A 17,772-nucleotide genomic window follows, 5' to 3' on the forward strand; every position below is an offset into this window, starting at 1 on the left:
GCAAGTAATGGGAGGAGGAAGAGAAATTGGATGTCACGTACCGCTAAGAAGAACTGTTGTATACTTCGCGTGGTACAAGATTTCTCTTTGTAAACCCATCCGATTCTGAAAGCCCAAGCACCCTCCTGCCTTCCTAACAGGGTGCAGAGAACAACTGCCAGTGCTGCAGCTAGGGGCACAGGGAGCACCCCACTGCCCCCCAAGAAAGCGGTATTTCGTTTGTCCAGGGGACTGTATCCCAATTCTACAGTAACATGCCCTTCAATTATGATATTCTTCTCAACTCAAAACATCAAAAACAAACAAAAGCCCCCCACTTTTCCAAAGCAAAGAACAGAGCCTCATCTTAGAGCCTCTGTGTGAAGCTTGCAAGGGAGCAAACCTGACTACAGTAGGGAGCACGTGGGTCCTGCAATTCCCCAACTGTTTGACTCGCTATCTGGCCTCAGTGTTGTTCCATGGACAGAACAGCAGGTAGTCTGGAAGAAAAGAAAGCATTAGGTGATGTCTGTGAAGATCAGAGAACTTTTATCTTGAGAGAACTTTATTCACTCAAGACAGTGAAAAATAATCCCTGTCACTCACCAAAATGGCTTACTTCATTGATTAAGACAGACTGATCATGGTGCGAGTTCAGAATAAGAAAATACTGTTTCCCCCGCCCCCCTTTTTTGCCAGACCACTATCTAGAATTCCATATCTGTACCATAGCAGATAAAAGAGCTGACGTAATGTTGCATGAGAGCTCCAAGTACCTGCAGTCTCAGACCTCTTCCTTACAGCCAGGACAGCATTTTGAGAAGTGGAAGAAGGGACGGGGAGGGGGTAAATCACACCATATATTCACAGAACGTCACTCTGCCCTGCCTGAAAGAGAGTCCTTGTCCTGAGTCCCTGCTATGCAAAGCAGACAGGTTAGGTTTCCTGCACTACCACCAGTGCCCTCCAGCCAGCCCCCTCTGCACCAGCCAGTCACCTATTTTCAAAGCTAAAGAACACAAGAAGGGCTCCCGGGTGGGAAGGTGAGATTAAAATTAGCTAACAATCACGGAAGAAAGCATGGGAGAGAGGCATTTTCACTGGAACACAAGCAAAAACAGAGTTTAATCTGGCACCCTTTGCAAGTACTCAATTAGTTTCCAATTCAAGAACAGAAAAGAACAAATTAATCGACTCGCAACAGCTTAGAACAAGCCTGGTACCGTGCCATCAAATGGAAACGAGGGGAAATCAGGCTACAAACAGCCCTGCTGCAGGCATCCAAAAGTTCTTCTCTGCCAATGCTATTCACCACAGGACACCTTTGGTTCTCATCACAAGTGCCAGCACAGTAGCTGCAAGAAAGACGGTCCGTCTGGATGTGCGTGCTGAGAGAGCTCCCAACGGAGTCAAACCTCTCCGCACAAAAGGAGCGAGCTGACAGATGCGCACACGGAGCAGCCCACCAACTGCTCTGGCCTGCAGAACTGCTGACCAAAGCACAAATTAGCACCATTACACGCTGAACACAAGTGGATGGAAGACAGCCACCAAAAACCTGCCTTCTGAAATCCACCTTTACACAGGAGGTTAATCAGAACAGATAATGTTTTCATGGCTGTGTATGCGATAATCCCCAATGGTTTAGTCATTATAGCGAGAAACCAAGCCTTTAAAGATAGATCAGCCTAAGAAGCTGAACACTTCAGAGAGCAAAATTAACTCCATGGTTAGCTTCCTTTCCCCACGTATTGTAGTAGACAATTATCTACAGAAGTCAAAACCAGTCCAACGTTTTAAAAGGGCCACAAGGGGAATAATACAACGATTGCAAAGAAAAAAGCAAACAATGGTTAGGTGCTCGTATTTGTTTAAGTCATATGCACAGTGGCAGTCATAATGAATACTAATTCTGAGCTCTGTTTTCTAAGGCATACTCCTAAAAGGAACTTATTTTCTAATTATGAGCTCCACTGACCATGCACATTAAACAATGAAAACAAATGGCAGCAGATACCAACATTGTGACAGTCCCATTATCTCTCAGCAATGCGGGAGGATAGAGCTGTTAGCCATTCTCACAGGCAAAATTCACTGGAAATGTCACTTCAGCCCTACAGCTGCCAGTTCATCCTCTATCCGTACCAAAAGGAGACAATTAAAGAAAACAAATATGAAAGTTCTTACATACCAAGAACGTCTACAGATTAGATATCATGTCCTTAAAATGCTATTGCTAGCTTTTTAAAAGGAAAAGGCTGACAATCACCCTCAAAGCAGATTGGAAAGCAACTGGAATCGTGCCTTCTTCCTTCATGTTGCTGAACTTTAAAGGATTCCCTGCTCACCCTCTTTAGAAATGCAGTGGCAGTGAAAACAATCTTCTACCTAACGTGGTCTTCAAGCACAAAGTATTGCTGCTTTGCCACAAAGCACTTAAAGCATCTGACAGTCCTTCATTACCTCCCCAGAAGCCGTCATTGACAACCTCAGCAGTGGGGTACTTTTCAGCTTTGAGAAGCGTCTTCTTGATGTCATCATCTCAAGGCCCAAATGAGTCCACAAGCAAGAGTTTGATGCTCCAGAACCTCACCACAGGCAGCTCCCTAGGCAGGGTTTTTATTTCTTATTTTGCTAGACGCATTAAGCAAGAACGAGAGAGGCTCGGTAGTTTGGGAAGAGTTTCCACTTGCAGTTTCAGCCCTGCAGCAAGCGGAGTTCAAAGCCAAATGACATTGGTGAGGGCAAGAAAACGCTACCTGGTTTTGAAGCTGTGGGAAAAGTGAAAGATGCTCAGCCTATGGCACAATAAATAAATAATAAACACAACGCATCCTGACCCTTTGCAAGTCAAAACCACGTTACTGAAAAGTTTTGAGCCTGCTGCATTACTGCTATCCCAGAATCACAAGTGACTGCAGATAAATATCAAACTTGCAAACAGAACAGAAGCCCACGAGTCCCCACAGGTTGTAAAAGCTGCTGTTTTTTTTAATCAGTAGACTGACTTACAGGTATTTCCTAAAGCAACTTCTAGCTTAAATATGCAAAAATACCACCACCTCTACAGGGCTGAAACCAAAAATAAAAGAGCTACAGGACTTCACAAAGGAAGCACGGGCCTCTCCCGGGAGATCACACAGGATGGACACGTGGATGGTGAAAAGTTGTGTTTGGAAGACTTTTGAGTTTTGCTCACCTGCAGGCACAAGACCTGCACCGTGAGAGTAGCAGCTCACTTCAAGCTGGGGAGCAAGACTGCTCAGTTCCACCTGAATATACCCAACATCCAGGGCTAACCTCTAGTAAGCCTGTGGTTACTAGGAGCAGGCTTTCAAGGACAATAGTATGTGATGAAAGAATACTCAGACATAGACTTTGTTAAGGCTTTTTGCCGTCTCTGCACCGTTGCATCTTCTCTCTAGGATAAAGGAGCAAGCTGGCCCCTTGCCTTTGTCTGAATTCCTGAATAGAGAGACAAATAGCAGTAATACAGGCATGTGCTTAAAAACAGGATTCCTGTGCTGATTCATCCTGAAGCGAGGACAGAGAATGACACATCCTATACAGCACATTTCAAGAGTTCTGAACGAGGCATCCAATTTCCATTTCTTTTAATAATAATAGATTGCCTTTCTTCAGAAACGCCGCTATTCCTATTGTAGTTCATAAGAAATGCAAATTCCCAGCAGAAAAATACATTATTCACTTCCAGTGTGTGAATCAGGAAAGATTTGCATACGTTAGCACACTGACTCAGAGGTGAGTTCAACTAATACCTATCGTATAAAAAATTAACTCTGTGACCCACCTGTTACACAATAGCAGCAAGTGACTGACATCACACAGCGAGAGAAATATTTTGACCTATCGCATAACACCCCAACACACAAGGCAGGATTTCTTTTTCTGTGCCAGCACACAGGTGTAACCTAGCAACAACCAGAGGCTGTAGCCTCTTTCAGGTACATCTGACCCCAATAAAGTGCTTCTTTTAGTCCCAAATCCCTAACAGGTTTGCCTAACGAAGTAGCAAATGAACAGCATTCCTTAGGAGATGAATTAAAGAGAGGAAGATATTCCAGTAGGTTACAGGTTTGGCCAATTTAGTTTTTCATGCAGTGTTCTCCGGGTGCTTCTTCTCATCAGTACATAACCAAAACCCTGCTTAGCTCCAGGAAGCTTTACTGGAGTTTCACTTCAAGTCCAGGATTGTGATCCTGCTTCTTGCCTTGTTCCCTGCTCTCAGAATCCCAGGCTCCATCACCATAGTCAAGGCCCTCCTTGCTTGCATGTAAGCTACTCCATAATTCAGATTTAAGCTTAGATGATTGAAAATTAGTTTTCAAAATGCACTACAAATGCAAGTCAACCGGTGATGCACACACACAAGCCCGTCAACTGATTCGCGTTGCATTCATTGCGAAGGGCCAGGACCACACAGTTGGAAGATACAAGGTGCTCTGCAGAAAGCAGTGTGAGCTAACCCAACCCCAAGCAAACATCACCCTAAGTCCCAATAGCTAGCTATCAGTTCAGAAACTGAAACACAAAAGGCTGGGCATCTCTTCCAAAATGCTTGTTTAAAAGCATCCCAAACACCAAGTTACACCAAATAGTATATTTTCATTGTTCTAGCGCAGTGGAATCTGAATAATTTAGATTAAGACGTACAAGCACTTTTTTTGAAGCACATTAACAGGACACAATCAGACTAAAGCAAGCAGGCGCATTAAGTGGAAGTCAGGCTGAACAAAGATAAAGCTTCAGCCCTCAACCCAGTGTTTTACTTGCAGCATTGGACAACACTTTTATGAGCACAAAGATGTATATGCTAATGCACAATGCCCTGTCCTCTGACCAGATAGATTGCTTGGGCTCCTCATAAATTCTGCAAAAAAAAAAAAAAGTACTTTAAGGCAAATGCTGTTGTTTTCTGCTTGCACTCTGACTAGATAAAAAATGAACGCTGACATATACTTTCCTAACTATCCAGAGCTTAAGGCTGGTAGGAGAAATATTTTTCTACATACGTTCAGGGTAGTGTGGGACCGTGTTCATGCTTGAATGTATACCATTCCCTATTACATGGTTAACTGACAATCAGATACCTCCTTCCCTTCACAAAGGACAGGTCTTCAAGAGTCCTCATGCCTACTAGAGAGGCTTTGCACAACCACCAAACCCAGCACAGGGACTGCTTCTCCAGTTATATGCTGAAATGAAAGCATACACCTCTGAAAATTTAAAGTTCTTAAAAAGAAGTGGTTGGTTTTGTTTAGGTATTTTTAGATGAGGAAAACAAGAATGACTGAAAAGCTTTATCTATTAACTAGAGTTCTGTTTTGTTTTTTTTTTCTAGACATTAAAACCACCCCCCATCTATAGATGGGCACATCTTTGAGAGGCACCAGGAAATGACAATCACAAGCATAATAAAGGATCATCTGGTCTGAAAGGCTTGGGCAAGCTTTTTCCAAGTGTGCTGACTCGGTTCAGAAACTAAGCAGTAGTAAGGCATTTCTACTGGAAAAGCAGTGAGTAAACCTACACAGATTAAAAAATACATTCTTGGTACTTACCAAAAGTGTCCGTAAGTCAAATGGGCAAGAAAAGTCTGTTATAAGGTCATCAGCACCCTACTTTTTCCCCTAAATAAGTGGTGTAAGGAAAATAGATTTCACCTACATTAGTGGCTCTTCCATATGGGAATTTAATACCAAAATACTTTATTTAAAAAAAAGTCAAACCTGCAATCTACTACAGTTTTGGAAACCTCTCTCATCCAGACTTTGCTTCAACCCATGCAGCATCCACAAGCATCAGGAGCAGAACCCCACCTCCTGTGAAGAGCCTGCTAATTTTTTTCATTCCATTTATTTGCAGACCCGGGTTAAAAAAAAAAAATCTTCAGCTGAATAGCCATAACACAAGAGTTGTTCCCAGAGAGCATCAGCTAAAAATTTATATAAAATGAAAACCACACCAAAGATCAAAACCCAGCAGGTCAGCTCTGTGTGCCTCACACCACAGGCTAGACTAAGTGCTCAGGAGACCCAGGCTCTGTGCCCAGCTGCAGGTACACCAGAGACATCCCCTGCCTGCCTGTTTCCATTTGGAGTATGCGGTCCTGAAGTCAGGAGCTCTGCCTCAATGTTACAAGGATGCCAGTAATCAGCAGGGCAAAGACTAATTCCTCCTTCTCGGTGCCTGCGATAGGAACACACTGACACAAAACTGCAAGATATCAGTAACTGTAAATAATAGAGAAAATAGATAATTAAGGCAAATTAGATTTGGAAGAAAACATTGAAGGGAAAGGAATAAAACAGCTCTCCATCAGCCGAGACATCACTTAGTCATGATATGGAGTGCTCACACCTGCTCTGCCACAAACTCCCACAGCTCTGAAACGCACTGCAGCATCACCCTGACACCTCTCCTTCTGCCAAGCCTAAGCAGCATAACAGGATCACTTTGCCATTCAAGTTCCCATTTAGTTAATCCCTGTAACACCTTCAAATCTCTACTGCGCTTTCCATGCCAGGCTCCACGAAGCGCAGCAGCCCCACGGGCCTGCCTCCACCGGCCCAGAGCAAAGTCCCGAGCTGCTCAACACAAGGGCAGTCTTGCCACCAGACAGAGGTGGCCTGGGCTGCTGGCATCCTTATTTATCGCTGTGCTTACACACTCACTTGGGCCTCACAACCATCATATTCTGCTCACTGCTTCCTATGGTCCTTGTTCCCCCCACCGTGGTGTTTTCTCTCCTACAGGCCTCAATTACTGAGACATGCTTCTCGGCCTTGCTACGTGAGGCAGACGCAAGGCAGAGCTCAGAGCCAAGGTGTTCAAGGGATGAGACTAGCAAGGACCTGGGAGGAAGTTCTCCATGGATGCTGTAGGTACAGGGAATCTGTAACACACATTTGGAAAGCCTTTTGAAGTGCTGCTCTCTGCACCTCCAGAGACGAGGTGGCCTTTGGAAACGTACCTCTGAGCAATTTACTTGAAAATGCCGATTCAGCTCTTTGCTGAATAGGAACCCAGGTTACAGAAAATAAGAATCCTGTATTTACTCTGCTGTACCTTGATAGTCAACCTTCCCGGCTCCCTTTCTTTCACCCCCTCAGTGGTGGCTGCTTATCTGCATTGCATCCATGCAGCCCTGCCTAGTTCAGCTTCAGCCCCGTTACCGTGGGCTTGGCAGGTGACGCCAGGAATGTCATTGCTGTTGTCATAAACATTCCTTTTTGTGATGTGGTATTTTCAACCACCTAAACAAACAAGTTTATATTGCGCCTTTCAACAGCCAAACCAGTCCTTTATTTGAAACCCAGTGGTGACAAGAACATCTAGCAGCATAACACCTCCTTCCCGATTACAGCTGCAGACAGCCACGTGGGTTGGTGCCAGTAAAGCATAAGCTTCTGTCTCCACAGAAATGAAATAACCTTTATAGGCTGAAAATGGAGGAGGAATAAGCTGAATCCACTGTCAGGTCTTGTAACTCGGATTACTGCCTGTATGTGGTTCAAAGTTTCCAAGGTAAGCCAAGGGGCAGATTTTAAAAGTTCCTTTTGAGGCTGCAGTGCAATAGCTGGATTCATGGATTTCAACCCCTCTCGTTCCAAAATTCCTGGGCTCTGTCTCACTTGCTCAGGCGTCCTCTTCTGACCCTACAGTGTAGAGGTGACAGTGTTGTCACAATTCCCAGCTCCTATTCTCCTGCCACCAACCGCAAACCTCTGTCCTAGAACCAAACAGCCTGGACAAGCGCAGAGCTGCTCCACACACCCAGAGCTGGGGCACTCATCCAAGCCAATCACCAGGGCTGGCTCTACAATTAACTCCTCACTGAGGGCACAACAGCTATTTGGCAGGGCCAGCAATGAACATGACACTCATCCACGTGCCACAGCAAAGTGCTGAAGTTCCGAGCAGAGCTCCAGTTTGTGTTTCTGAAAGCCTAAGCCTCCTGTAGTCAGTCCTACACACCCATCGCCAGGAGGCTGACCAGAATTTTACCTCTATACAGGGGGACAACTCTCAGCTCCCCCAGAGCCACCAAGCAGGCTGTTCTGCACAGCACAGCCAGGTACGACCCTGCAGTTGATTTGCAGCGGTTATCCCACCCATTGAGTGCTGCCATCAAACCAACTCCAAAAAATATGTATATATTACTATCATTACTCAGTCTTGACACACCCACCTTCACTCTTCTTACTACAATGACCACCAGAAATCTAGAAGTCACTTAATCCCATGCCCAGGGCTAGTACCAGGCACGCCTCAGGAATGCACTGAGTAATACCCCGACCAGCCCTAAAGCATAACAATGCCACCACAAACAAGGCAGGCTCAAACCCCTGGTCAATCCTTTCTCACTCATTTACGCAACATGAAGGCGTGGAAATTCGATAGCAAACAGCCCACAAGCAAGTGATGTGACCAAGCAATGTGTCCAGCAGCTGGCAAGTTCACCAATTCAATGACAGAACACCAGTCAGCATAATCAGAAACCTGCTCAAAGCAGCATCAGCAGGAAAGAGCTGCTGCCATGGATGTTCTGTTCCACCAGGTATTCCACCACAGTTCTCCCATCAGGCAAGTTAAGAACAAGAAAAGCTACAAGATGGATAACAATCACCTGTCAACCACTGAGATGTCAGCTCCCCTAATTGGCTGGAAGATGAAGGGGTAGGAAAGAAGGGGAGAACTACCCTACAGCAATAGACAATTGTTGTTTTTTCCCCTGGAATTAATTCCTTCATAGATTTATGCAATTATTTTTCTTCACGCAACAGATAAAAAGAATACTACCGATTAACCATCCAAACAAAAAGTGCTGGCTATTACAGCTGTGTTCTTTCCTTCTCTTTCAAAAGATATTAGCTGCAGTTCAGATACTTAAGCATATAAGTTCAGCCAGGCATGTTTAATGAAAGCTTTACCTTCTATCACGGCATTTTTAAAGCAGAGAATAGGCTGCCTTTTACCCTTCCAGCATCATAATGAAAAAGTAACTCCTTCCATGGAATTGAAGAAAATACTATGGTTAGCAAAGCCTTGTTGAGAGACAGATTAGTTATCTACTTGAATGTACATGCAGGAGTAAGCTTACCACTGCTGAAGGAAAGAGAAAAAAGCCAAGCAGTTAGGAAGAGGTAGTAGAGCTGCAGTGCTAACATCCTCCTCCCTTGGACCTTCTGCAGACTCAGTGCATGGTGCTCAGACACAGTGATCAAGTGAAGTCAGGCTACGGGGATTTGCTTCCCCTGAAACATGGCAAGGCAGGACCATTCACAACCCACAGTGCTGCCTTACCACACGGTGCAGCCCCACTCCATTTTCCAAGAGTGAGGAAGCCACGTTCTGAGTGGTCAACCCAGATGAAAACAACACATCCTTCAAAGCAAGTCCTAAACTGCAGCCTCAAAAGAGCACCAGCTTTCTAGGGACTAGATCTTGCCTGAAGCTTTGCATAGCCCAGAGACACCCAGTGGTTGAATCGTACATCACAATCACGTATAATTCAAGGCTAGGGAGAACATCCTCTCAGTTCATCTACTTACCAGAGTCTCAGATTGAGATGGCCCCCTGCTCACCTCCAGCTCTCAGGTGAGGGGTGGGAATGGATAGGGAGGTTTACTGAGAGACTTGGTTCTGAAATCGGTGACAACTGGCATTAAAGTCCTGAGAAAGTTGGAGTCTGAGGGTACACTAAGCTTTATCTTGTACCTGTAGATGTCACCAGCATCCTCTGGCCCTTCGTGTGCCCTGTCTGCAAGGCTCTGCCTTACTGTCACTGGCTGACGCTAGGTAACCACTATGATCGTAACCATTATGTCGTCTCTGGCTGACTTTAGGTAACCATCACCTGCAGCGTGAGATGGGGGTAAGTGCTGTGACGTGCTGAAGGTCAAGTAACAGCTAAGTGCTCCTGGTTGAGCTGCCCTGGCCACTGCCATGGCTAGAAGCAACAGCTACACTTCCTGGCTTGAAGCCAACTTAGTAATCCACAAAACGTGGTCAAGGTGCATCTGCAAAACCAAACCGGTATGTCCGTCTTCACATTACTAGCAGTACAGGACAGCCTTAGAACTAGAAAAACAAGCAGAAATAGAGAAGAGATCCAACTGGAAACAAGCTTTTAAGAGCCCAACAAAAGTATAAGCAGAGTTTCCTTTAACCCAAGTAGCAACAAAGGAGCAGAAGGTAGTGTGCACAGTGGGTGTCCCACGCTTTGCACGGGCTCTCCAGTATTAGGTTCGACTCCATCTGACTCAGCTTCAGGCACTCCTGTAAAATACCCAGGTTGGGCAGATCGTAGCAGTCAGCTTCCTCCATGGTCAACGGAGAGAGGGATGGACACCTCCTCCCACCAAGATGCAAGTCATCGTCCAGGCACAGACACCTTCCCAGCTCCTATTTCAGACCTTCCAGTTAAGTGGCATGAATCCAAGCCAAAGTATATTAGGAGCAGCTGGATTAGACACAGCCAACTAAGCAGGTTCAACATTATGCTCCCTTACTTGGCCTGCACTGTTGTTAAATCTGAATAGCGAGGCTCAATCCAGATGAAAGTGAAATGGCGAAAAGCACAATAATCTCCAGAGGGATGCAGAAATGCATATTTTTAAGCTTCTTTGTGGCTCCTTATGGAGAACACTTATGGAGAACAGCAGGGCAAACTTTGTTTACAACCCATGCCACATGCACAAAGACAACTGCAGCCTTCAGCCAAGTTCCAGCAAAGAAAACGCTGCTTTATCTTGAATTGAATTGTCATTTTAGGAAGACTGTGCCTTTTGGAAACAGCAACTACACTGTTGCAAGGGACAAACATCAGGAAAAAAAACAATAGGTCAAGTACATGAATAGCTGACCTTACCGTGATCATTCTCCTAGAGACTTCAGGGTAGTTTCAGTCCCTGCCAAAAGGCTCAGAAATGCATCGGTAACCCAGAAACACTATGGTGACTTTCTTACGTTCATCCAAGTATCAGCTCAAACACTCAGAGGAAACGAGGAAGGCACTCAACAGGAGACAGGTTGGCCAAGTGGATGCAACATGGCAAAAAAAAAAAAAGTAGACTCGAGCCTGTCGTGGTTTTTGGCTGGGACAGTGTGAGCCTCTATGAAGAAGATTGACTCTGTCCCAGCCAAAACCATGACAGAGCCACAGCTCTTTCACTTCCTTGCTAGGGAACTCACACTTTCTGCCTCACATCCCATAAAATAAGCTCGCTCTTCCTCTCAAAAAAGTTAGCCGACAGGTGAACGCTTCTGATAACCAGAGGGTGTTCCCAGAACACAAGCAGGTCACAGCACACTGCTGACAAAGAAAGCAGTATGAGGGGATCCCACACCCCAACTCCCCCTACCCTAGTGCACATTCCTCTGAGAGGGAGTGAGGGAAACATTTCAAGTATTGCAGAAAACTTGAAAACCAGAGCAGCTGTATAAACCCCAGCAAAACAGTGAACAGGCAGTGCTGATTACTGACAACAGCACACGACTTCAGGATGAAATGAGGGAGCATAATCAAGAAGCTTGCAATGCTCAACGTCTTCTCTCAAGCAGGAGGTGGCATTCAAGGATCCTACTAACCCTCTTCAACCACTCTTCTGCTCTTCTATCAGAATTAGAAAATAAAAATAAGAAACTGGCAGGGGACCAAGCTAGGTCAAGTGCTGCCCCTGCTCCCTGCTGCTCAGTGCCCCAGCTTCTCTGAATTTGCCTCTCTCCTTCAGCCCTACCCATGGCACCACCTTTCAGCAATCCCACAGCTCAAAGCTGAGGCACTTGCTCCGCATCTCAGAGATGCCACGTTCTTCTTCATCGGTGACATAAAAGCAGCAAAAAATTAAGAGGGCAGGTTCCTTTTCCCTCCTTCCTCCTGCATTCATTAGAGCCTCATCTTTTTCTCCGCAAAGCTTTTAAAAAGGAAAAAAGAAAAACAGATCTGAAATGAAATGGGAGGTGTGTAAAAAGCGTCTGGAACAAAATACCATATGTGCAATCCCTCTCCTCCTGTGCCATGAACTGCGAAGGAAAACAGCACCTTCCCGAGCAGAAGCCTGCTAGGGGCTGTCTAACAGTTAACGGCTGCCTGAAGTGATTGGGGTGAAGGGGACAGGGAAAAGGAGGGGGGGAAAAAAATAAAAGTCACGCCGCCCACAGCTGGGAGAAGAGCCCCTTTCAGGGACTGTGTGTAGGGAGGCTGCAGAAGGGACAGCCTCGCGGCCTCCCTGCCCAGCCGGCTCCGGCCTGCCCAGGAGCAGCGCCCAGCACGCGGGGAGGGCCGGCCTGGCTCTCAGCACCACGCGGCCCTACACACGGGATTGCACAGCTGCTTTCCGTACAGGTCCTGAGGGGCTCAGTTATTTTCGTTGGCGTAAGCTGAGAGGGAGAGCCGGTCTGATCCACTCGGCAGCAGCGGGACACCACGAAGGCAGCTTTACACGCGTACATCACGTAGTCATACAGCACCATACACATTATACACGCACTCAGAAGTTTTTCAAGACACCCACCACTTCTGTCGATAAACTGTACCACCTACAGTCAAACTCTTCAGCCCTCAAACTCCCATCATCCCTGCACCACTACATCCAAGCAAAACCCTGCTTGGCTTCCTTCACGGCTCCCAGCTCCCTGTTACCTCATATTTCCACAGCAGCCCGCCCTGCCGAGGCATGAGAGCATCTTCCCACCCTGCTGCCATCACCTCCGCACTACACCCATCCCAGCCCTGCCCAAGCGGCCCAGTACCAGACCCATCACACACCAGGCATGCCGACACTTCAGACAAAACATATTAACCATATTAACACCTCTCCCTTACACCCTAGCTCTCCCAGCCAGGGCTCCGAAACCAGCCACTTGACTTGTTTGCTGACATCCACGCAGCTGACCAAATGCTTAGCCCCACTATAGTGCTAATCAGGCTAGTTTTCAGATGTTTCAAAGCAAAACTGTAAGTTCTCAATTCAAAAAACAACGAAAAAAAAGCATCACCACAGCCTTCAGTGACTGCTAAAATCATCAGTGTATCAGCTGTACGAGTAACATACTGGAGAGGATTTTCTGGGACTTTTTATTATTACTATTATATCTGCAGAAGGCAAGCCAAGAAAAAAAAAAAAGAAATAAACAGAACCAAGCCCTGAATCCGAGCAAGCTCTCTACAAGCAAATGCAGACACGTTTCAAGGCTGGCAGAACACTGTGCTGAAATTAAGTAACGCGGATTCTGATGGAAACACAATTTTTCAGACCCAGTATGAAGTCTGTGAAGCGTGTCACTGAATACAAGCTTCCATAGGCTGTACAGCAGCACCTAAATATTTGTCTTACTGCCGTTCATCCATGGCTGGCACACATTCAAAGACTGCAAAGACAAAGCCAAGCCAAAGCTCGGGCTGACTTTTCTACCTCCAATTTGCTCTGCGCTTTTCCCTCCAGGGATCTCGCATGGTTTGGCTTGGATTCCGTCCCAGCTCAGTCCCAAACAGAGAGATGTATCAACAATTTCAATGCACCAACACCCTTGATTTTAAATTTAAGTATTTGAAATTACTTGGAATGCACATTCTTGACATTTCTGTACCATTCTGGACAACTTGAATCCAACCACTTTTCTTTAGGTGCTAGGACGTAGGGCAACTGGATGGAGCAAAAAATAGAAGAGCAATTGCAGCAAGACAGACTCCCCCAGAAACGAAGCTGTCGGGTGAAGTACCACCTTCCCATGAGAAATGAAGTCTTCATCACTAGTTATTCAAAGTTGGGTTGTACCAAACGCTATCCACCGCGATGCAGGACCTGAGCCAGCAGCACAAAGGAAACTTGAGAGGCAAATATAACCTCGTTCTGACTTCTCCCCTTTCTCTGGGGGCAGACAGGGGGACAACAAGCTGGCAACTGCCTTGAGAATGGAGAGGAAATATGCAGGGTCAGAGCCAACTATAACTTACACAAAAGCCTACCCAACAGAAATAGTCACTAGCAGGCAGTTTATAGCTATATATATATATATATATACATATATACACACACACAGACACACGCTAAGGAAATACCATGAGGAGAGGTCATGAAAACTGTTTTTTCCCCCACTGTAACAAATAACTAAGGCAGCAGTAAAGTACAGCTGGCTCTTCCATGGCAGCATTTGCCATCAGAACCAGCACTTCGCATGGCAAATGGGGCTTCCAGTTGCCAAAAGCCACCGGGTGCAAAAGCAGCATAACTTTGGATAAATTGCTGCAGAATGGAGCCAGCCTGCAGCAGGTAAACTGGCTGCGTGAAGAAAAAGCCCTAGGGAAAGGGAAAAAAAAAAAAAGAAGCCAGAAAAACAAGGCTTATTAAAAATGTAAACTCTTTGATATAGAGAATCTTGCATGCTCTTGCACCAACCAAAACAATGCCGTGCTGGCCCAGAACTGGTCTTCTTTCATAAGACAGAACAAAGGAACCTGAAACCTTTATTGTCTAGCAATGGCTCGCCATGGGTCCCATGAATAAAGCACTTGGCTGTAACCCAACAGCCACAAGGCTTATGACAGCTTTCTCAGGAACTTATGAGAATTTGACTTCTTTCCAGTAACTCCCTAAGGCTCCCAGAGGAATCCCCAAACAGCTTTTCAAACCCTAGGAGCTGGACCAGCCGACAGCAAAGTAGACACCCAAAAGGCACTGCAGTGACAATCCCGCAGCAGAGCAGGAATGCAGGCAAGCAATAAAACTGATGCTAAGCAGGTCCACAGAAAACTGGCCCTAACCATAATTTAAACAGTAGGGCGCTGCCAAAATGAAATGGTCATTTACTGTCAGAGAGAGCAAACAAAAAATCCCAGCAGAACAGTAAGAGATCGCAGAAGACTTTCAGAAAACAAATGATTCACAAACCTACCGCTGCATCTAGATGAGGAAATCTCTTCTACTTCTGAGCTTGCACCACATGGACCTTTTTGTCCTCACCTCTAGCAGCGGAGCAGGATCTTCAGGACAGTTCTTGCTTTTTAGCATAGAGGCATCTTACTGTGCTTTCTCCAAGGAAGAAGTTTTCTTGCGTGTGCAAGAGAAGAGTCCTAGTCCTCTCACAGTCCCTTTCCTCCAGATGCCCCGATTGACCCTAACATCCTTAGGCAGGATGCCTAAGCAGCAGTAGCAGCACAGGGAGAGCCACTGCAGCCCAGCTCACTCCCACTGTGGCTGAAGCCAGGAGTGCTTGGAAGAGGCCTCTGAACTGGCACTGCTTGATAGCAGGAAGCAAACACCTTCAGAGAGCAGCTGTGGCTCTCCTGTGCTCCCCAAACCCTTCCTCCATCCCCAAGGCAGCTGCACACGGGCTGGGGAGGAGCAATGCTTTCACCCCCATACTATTTTGTTCTGCAGCTCCAAAAGGAGAACAGGATGGAAGGGAAAGTACATTTTTTCGGCATACATTTTAAGAAGATTGAGCATCCCTGCTCTAAACTGACCCCATATACCAGGGATGTAGCTCAAGGAAGCAGAAAAACACATCTCCTTTGCACAAATGCACATACATCCAGATATACCTCTGGCCCAGATACAGACAGGTGGCCCTTTGTGTAACACCACCCAAGGCTGACATTCACCAACAGTAAAGCACTGCCCTATTCAGTTGTTACAGAGCCAAGCAGAACTGCACACAAGTTTGTTTTCAGGGGTTTCTCTCAATGCAAGCACACAAAGCTTGTGTGGGAAAAGGTGAAATACAGCACTTTCTTAATGTTAAGCTTTTCACCTTCTTACTGAGAACAGCAAACACCATAAATGAAGCAAAGAGAAGTAGCTTGGCGAGACCATACAGGCAGCCCGCAAGAAGAGGCTGGGTATGGGGATGCTGCTGTGGAAGAGAACCCAAGTCCATTTGCTCAGCCTGCCACTCATCAGGCCAGGGACATGTAAAGGTGAAAGATGTCTTTGTTTTTACCTTTTCACACCTACTTTGGAGAGAGTCAATTTAAGGAATCAGAATGATTTACGAAGGGAGAGGGCTTGGGTGCTTGTCCTCAAAATCTCCTAAGGGAAACAGAGAAAATTGTTCTCCAGATAGCTTTAAGGATTCTCTTACGTACATCCCTTCAGACTGAAAGTACATACAATTTTAGATCAGGCAGGGATTTGAAGGCAAGCTGCAAACAAAATTGCAATCTGACATAAGTAAAGGAACAGCAAGATCAACAGAGAAACCCAAAACCCCAACCAAAACCATCAGTCCCCAGCCACAGCTCCAGCAGCCTATTGTTCCGAGAAGACGTATCAATCACTACAGACAGCCCTCTCTGATCAGGTCATATGATTGAAGGCTTTACTTTATTATTCCCTCACACCACCACCAGCAAGCACAGCAGCAGCAGCATGTCAGACCAGACAAAGGAGCTGCTGCCCTTCAGAACAGGCTCCTGAATTACAGCTCCCTGATGCACACGCGGGTGCAATTTAGCTGTGCACAGAGGCAATGCCACGTGTGCAATTATTTATTGGTTTTAAGGAGGCAACACACCTCAACCAGGACATTCACAAGTCAGCTTGGTCTTGCATCTTGCATTTATTCAAGCTTTTTGACTATCTGCCCCACTACGCTACAGCATACCCAAGCACCGTACACGTGCTGAAGAGCACTAGAGCTGCTGGCTGGGGACGAGATGCTGGAGAACTCCATGAAAGCTAGCTCTCTGCTCAGTCCCAGCTCCAACACATTGCTTCACAGCATGCAGGCCTCAGGGCATCTCTGCAGCAAGCTGGAGACCCTCCCTAATCCTTCTGGTCCTAGTGCAGCTACGCCCCCTGCTCCCCAATCCTCTGCTGCTCCTGCGATGCTGCATTGTGATTAAAATGTTGGGACTGGCTCTTGAACGAAAAAGAAAACCACACGCAAGCAAAACAGTTTCAAAATCCATATTCATAAAGAATGCTACAGCAATGTAAAGGCTTCTCCCCCTTTACCCGCTGAAAGGTAACAGTCCTCGGCCTTTCACACAGAATATGCAGCAATTTCTTTCCTTCCTGCAGAGCAGCCACAGTGCACATATCTACCACCGCATTACCTCAACACTTCTCGAAGAAAAAAAAACATTACTCAAACAAAAAGAAATTCACTCATACAAACTGCATCACTTCTGCAAAATTTCATTTGAGAATCCACAGTTCGAGTGCAGGACCCCCGTGGTTACCAGCTCTGCAGCATGATAGTTTCAGCACTCTGTGAGGTGAAGCATGTCACCCTAACGCAGCCTTAGGTGGCGCGAATCCCCGAGCCGAGCGGCTTCACCACCCGAAGGACACACCAAGCGCCATACTTAATCCGATCAGAGGCACGAAAGCAGTGCTTCTTAATATTCTACAGAACATTTGGCTGGTTTTAATTTCAAAAGGAGCAGCTCAACAACCAAAGCACAACGACGGGTGCACGGCAGCCCACTCACCTGAGCGGTAGCGTCACGTCCTCTGCAGCAGCCCCATCTTCCTCCCCACGTCCACGCTGGGAGGTCTGCGGCTCTGCGTGCCAACGGGGACTTCCTCAGGAATAATTATCTGTCACCACAAGGCAGCACATGGCGGGGGCAGCTCTGGAGCCGCTTCAGGACACCCAGCTCGCACGTAGCGCTTTAACCCAGACGCAGCAGGCTGATGCGCCCAAGCGGGTGGTTTAATCAGAGGAGCTGCGGTCCCATCCCTAGGCAGGCACTTCTGAAACAAGGCTACAGTCGCAGCCTTTCACAACACATAAAACACAACTTGAAAGCGAGAGCATGGC

At 46.3% G+C, this 17,772-nt stretch overlaps 1 protein-coding gene across 2 annotated transcripts in view; it reads right to left on the reverse strand.

The window, feature by feature from the left end:
• TSPAN4 (tetraspanin 4) overlaps nt 1–17,772 on the reverse strand; it is a 433,966-nt gene that overhangs the window by 410,441 nt on the left and 5,753 nt on the right. The window lies entirely within an intron of this gene.

Source organism: Cygnus atratus, chromosome 5 (genome assembly GCF_013377495.2).
Source record: "Cygnus atratus isolate AKBS03 ecotype Queensland, Australia chromosome 5, CAtr_DNAZoo_HiC_assembly, whole genome shotgun sequence".
Lineage (NCBI taxonomy): Eukaryota > Metazoa > Chordata > Aves > Anseriformes > Anatidae > Cygnus > Cygnus atratus.